This window comes from Oryctolagus cuniculus, chromosome 2 (assembly GCF_051225735.1).
Source record: "Oryctolagus cuniculus isolate XC-2025 breed Fujian yellow rabbit chromosome 2, ASM5122573v1, whole genome shotgun sequence".
In the NCBI taxonomy this organism is placed as follows: Eukaryota; Metazoa; Chordata; class Mammalia; order Lagomorpha; family Leporidae; genus Oryctolagus; species Oryctolagus cuniculus.
In genome coordinates this window covers 193190970-193196969 of record NC_142868.1, presented here as the reverse complement: position 1 = coordinate 193196969, position 6000 = coordinate 193190970, and positions in this window count along the sequence as shown.

Sequence of the window (6000 nt, the reverse complement as noted above, 5' to 3'; positions counted from 1 at the left end):
CTTAATCTTGAGAATGGTGAATATAATATATATATGTTATATATATATGATAAATAATTTCAATTACATTATTGTATTTGGGCCATATTTTCAAACCCAGGATTGTATATCCTGCAAATGGGTTGTCCCAGTTAAAAAGGAATAAATTAAGCAGTCTAACGTGTTAACGCTCTAAGGTTACTGTAACAAACTACCACAAACTTTGTGACCTAAATCAGCAGAAATTGACAGTTTCACTTTCTGGAAGGCAGAGCTCTGAAGTGGGTCTCACTGGGTTAAAATCAAGATTGCATCAGATTTGCTTTCTCCTGGAGGCTCTAAGGAAGAATCTTTGCCCTTACCTCTCCCAGAAGCTAGAGGCTGCTCCCATTCCCTGGCCAGTAACTGCAGCCAAAAATTGCACTGCTTCTGCTTCAATCCTTAAATCTCCTTCTCTAACTCTCATCTCTCCCCTTCCTCTTATAAGGACCCTTGGGATTAGAGTTCACCCACCTGGCTAATCCAGAATAATCTCCCCATCTCTTAATGCTTAACATCACCTAGAAACCTTTTTCTCACTCATGTAAAATTCACATATTGAGGAGATTAGGATGTGGATGTCTTTGGGGGCCATTATTCTGCCCCCAAGCATTTTAAATAAGTATGTCCCTGGGTATTCTTACAGGCTAAAGTGGAATTTGGTTTACAACCAGGGGAAAATGCTCCAAGCAATTTAGATGCCAGTCACAGAGGAAGGAAAGTCAATGTACCTCTGAGATAAAATCGAACATGGGAGTAAACAAAGAGGATTCGGACAAACCCTGACGTGGTACAGTACAAAATACAACGAGGCTATAACCATTTTTAGGCCTTTGTTTTCCCACAAGGACTCAACACAATTTACTTGGTATCTGTTTTGTGAGGATTAAACGAATCAATACATGTAAAGTCCTAGAAGACTCTATGTTGTCATCATCAACATCTTGTGTACTCTAGCTATAACAACGACTATGAACCAGGCCATGAACCATGGGCAGGGAGCAGACATGAAGATTGCAAGATCTGGGACAAGGGTGGCAAAGAAAACTACATTTTCAGAAACTTATAAATCAAGGTAACAATCGGCTAAATGAGTTCCATTCTTCTGCCTGACAAAAGAGTGTGCGACAACACAGGAGGCCAAGTTAATTTTAGTTGTAGGAGTTGCCATTGGAATGTGGAGAGACATGGAAAGCCACTCCACATTCCCCACTACCCACCTGCTACCCACAGGTCTTGTCCCCACCCATCTCTGACCTGCACCAGAAAGCATGTAGATGGAACCAACAGTCTGTGTGGCTCAGTACAGCTCAATCCTCGGCATGCAAACAGTTCTTGGCCACCCTACTGGCCTAAAGGAGCCACTCCAGGGACAATGTCTACCTTGGGAGAATCAACTTGGGGAATATGCTCACACAGAAACAGGAAAAAGTAGTCCAGGCTGCTTGGGTAGAAAATATAAGATCAGTTACCCAGAAGGTATCCTAGAAGGGAAAGCACAGATTCCAGATGCATGCCTTAATTTCACAACAGACTATTCATCCATGAGAGGGTCACAGCCAGAGGAGAAAGACAGACTGACGTCTAAAATAAAAGGCCATGGCACAATCTCCTATGACAGTGTCAAAAGAGGAAGGAGCTGGAATTACATATATTCAGCGTTCATGCCACTTCTTACCTCAAAAGTTTCTGAGTGCTCACTTCTGAGATCCAGTCCCTCTATTTCTAATTCATATCCCTATTCCTGCTGCATCTCCTCACTCTGTATCTACCTTTCCTTTTCCTTCAAAGCTGGGAGATTGCCTGGGCAGCTCCAATGTTACCTCGTCCGTGAAGCCTTTGCTAACAGGATTAGGTTCTTGTCATCATGCCAATCACATTGCAATGCTGTGGGAAAGGAAAGAGAGAAGGGGATTTGTGAAAAGGATAAGCAAAATAAAATATAACAATTTCAGAAAGTGAATAAAGTTATAAAGCTGAGACTTCGGCAGGCTGTTGGGAGGATATTTAGCAAGAATGAAAATTCTGCAAGGAGACAATGTTTAAACTGAGATCATAATGATAAGATCAAGACAGGTGACCACATGGAGCAGAGTCTATGCAGAACGAAATATAACTGCACAAAGTTTCAGAGATGGAATCACTCTGTAGCCAAGCCGCAGCATGAATGCCACAGTTCCAAAGGAGTAATGGGCCAGTTAGGGCTGTTAGGAGAGATGGGCAGGAGCCAAATCACATAGACCTTGAATGGTTTGTTGGCTATGCCATAGAAATTTAACTTTTCAAAGTGAGGTGAGAATTAATTGTGGAATAAGAAATAGTGCCAGGTTTACTTCTGTGAAATTTTAATTGAATATATTAAAAATGTACAGTATGACATTTTTATTTACATAATGAAATTGTTACTATAGTCAAGCACATTAATATAATCCATCCTCTTGTATGTTGACCATTTTACGTGTGGAAAAATAACCTAAAATCTACTCTCTTAGCAAGCTTTCATTATATAATACAATATTGAAACCACTCTCCTCTGTTGAAAGTAGATCTCCAAACTTACTCCTAATACATGACTCGAACTTTGTACTCTTTTACTATGTAACCACCATTTTATTCTTTTTTTTCATGTATTTGAATTTAACTTTTTTTTAGATCATGCCCATAAAGTGAGATCATGCAGTGTTTTTCATTTTGTATCTAGCTTCTCTCATTTAGTGAAATACTAGTCTCATCCCTATTGTCACAAACTGTAAAATATTCATTATTTAAGAATGGGAGCGACAGCAGGAGATGGGAGGGGTGTGAGTGGGAGGGAAGTTATGGGGGGAGAAGCCATTGTAATCCATAAACTGTACTTCGGAAATTTATATTTACTAAATAAAAGTTAAAAAAGAATAAATAATATCTGTACACATTATTTATCACAACTTCTTTACCCATCCATCTGTTAATGGAAACTTAGGTTGTTTCTGTACCTTTTTGGAGATTTATTTATTTATTTACTTGAAAGTGTAACACAGAGAGAAGAGAGGCAGAGAGAGAGAGAGAGAGAGAGAGAGAGAGAGAGGTCTTCCATCTGATGGTTCACTCCCCAATTGACCACAATGGCCAGAGTTGCACCAATCCAAAGCCAGGAGCCAGGAACTTCTTCTGGGTCTCTCACGTGAATGCAGAGGCCCAAGGACTTGGGCCATCGTCAACTGCTTTCTCAGGCCATAGCAGAGAGCTGGATTGAGTGTAGAGCAGCCAGGTCTCGAACTGGTGCCAATATGGGCTGCTGGCACTTCAGGCCAGGGCATTAACCAGAAAGGGATGTCTAGGTCATATGGTGACCTATTTCAGGAACACCTATACTGTTTTCATAATGGCTGCATTATTTTACATTCTTACCAATAATGTACCAGAGTTCAGTTTTCTCCATACCTTCTCCAACACTTGTTTATTTCGTCCTTTTTTCATGATGAGCATCCTAAGAAGTATGAGATGCTATCCCATTATGCTTTTGATCTGCAGTTCCTTGATGACCATGGATGTTAAATAGATTTCATATACCTGTTGACCCTTGTTACAACTCCTTTGGAGAGGTATCTATTCAGATCCTTTCCTTGTTTTTGGAAGGCTATTTGATCTTTTGATAGTGAATTGTATGAGTTCGTTGAGTCTTTTAGGTATTAACCCTTTATCAGATATTTGCCTTACAAATATTTTTCTGCCACTGTAAGTTGTCTTTTTACTCTGTTGTGCCCATTGCTGTTCAAAAGCTTTTCAGTTGATGTAGTCCCATTTTATTTTTGTTTTGTGCTCTGAGCTTACATTGTGATATCTAAGAAATAACTATCTAGGCGGCTCCATGGCTCACTCGGTTAATCCTCTACCTGTAGCGCTGTCATCCCACATGGGCACCAGTTCTGGTCCCAGCTGCTCCTCTTCCAGCCCAGCTCTCTGCTGTGGCCCAGGAGGGCAGTGGAGGATGATCCAAGTGCTTGGGCCCCTGCACCTGCATGGGAGACCAGGAAGAAGCACCTGGCTCCTGGTTTTGGATCGGTAAAGCGCCAGCCATAGCAGCCATTTGGGGAGTGAACCAATGGAAGGAAGACCTTTCTCTCTGTCTCTCTCTCTTTCACTGTCTGTAACTCTACCTGTCAAAAAAAAAAAAAATTAAAGAAATCACTATCAAAACTAATGTCAAGGAGTTTTCCTCTTTGTTTTCTTCTAGGAGTGTTATGGTTTTAAGTCTTCCATTCAAGTTTTTAATATATTTTGAATAGATTTTTGTATATGTTGTAAAAGTCCATGAAATATGTAGGAATAAATTTAACCAGGGAGAAACAAAATCTACACAACAGAAAATATTTTCAAACTACTGAGAGAAATTGAAGAAAGCACAAATAGATGGGAAGATAAATCATGACTATGGAACAGAAAAAATATATTGTTAAAATTTCCATGCATCCTATAGTAAAATGCAGATTTAACACAATTTCTATCAAAATTCCAAAGGCATTCATCTCAGAAATAGAAAAAATTCTCCTAAAATTTATATGGGACCACTGAAGAATCTGAAGAGCCAAAGCAATCTTGAAAATGAAAATAAAAATATTGGAGGCATCACATTTCCTGAATTCTAATTGTATCATTAAATTATGATAATTGAAGCATTATGATATTACATAAAAATGGACATACATACAAATGGAACAGGATAGAGAACCTAAAACTAAACCCAAGCATATATAGTCAGTTGGTTTTCAACTAGGGTATCAACTAAATGAGGAAAGAATCTCTCTTTAATTTTTTTTAGAAAAGAGTTTTTAAGTTGACAGTGAAAGTATGGTAGGGAGGAGGTAGGCAGAAAAGAAGAAAAGTGAACAATAGGTGTTATTATAGCTGCAAATGAGAGATGACACTGATGCTTGTGGAGATGGTAGCTGTGGATACAAGATCTTAAAATGGATCGTATTTGGAGTGCATTTTAGAAATACTGACACTGCATTGTTCCCAGATATGATACAAAGGCAAAGGAAAAAGAAAAATCAGTGTTTTCTCCTGGAGAGTTATCTTAAACAACTGAGTGAATAATAACTCACTATGAAAATGACAGAAAAGCATATTTAAGGAATTCCAAGGATTTTTTTTTGGGGGGGGAATACTACATTTTTGGAGTAGTTACTAATTTTTCAAGTACCAAAGCTGAGAAAGCTGCTTCATATTTGTATCAAGCTCACAGGGTAGTTGTCAACATTGATCCTACAAATTGAGTGTCATCAGCTGGGAGTTGGAAGCTAAAGTCAGAGGACTGGCTAAGACCACTTAAAGAATGCAGAGACATTGGCATGCATGGTGTGTAGTGATTAAGACACCCATGTCCCGTATCACATCGCTTAAGTTCAACTTCCTGGTCTGCTCCCAATTCTAGCTTCCTGCGGATGCATATTCTTAGAGACAGCAGGTGATGTTCCTAGTAGCTGGGTTCCTGATACCCATGTGGTCTGGATTGACCTCCTCACTCCTGGCTCCTGCTTGGGCCATCCATTTTATTGTGGGCATTTGGGGAATAGATCAAAAGATAGAACCTCTTTCTCAGTCTTTCTTTCACTGAATGCCTCTCTGCCTCTCAAATAATTACATAAATGAATAAAAATGATAGTTGACCAGACTGGATGGAGTAGAATAAAGTCTGAGCAGGAAAGCCTCCCAGATTCACAGGTCTATGTGGTTTACTGAATGCACTGTTTTGCATAATATCCTGGGGTTGCAGATCTGCTGACAGAAGTGTTCACTACCAAAATTCCCTTCTTCTTCATCCTTTAGTCTTCAATATCTAATTCCAGAAGCCCCTTTGGTGAACAGAGCCAAAGCCCCCAAAAGATATCGTAATCCTAACCCTTGGAATCTGTGCAGATGTTAATAACTAAAGATCTGGTGAAAGGGAGAATTCTAGATTGCCAGGATGGGCTCAGTCTAATCATAAGGATACTGCCA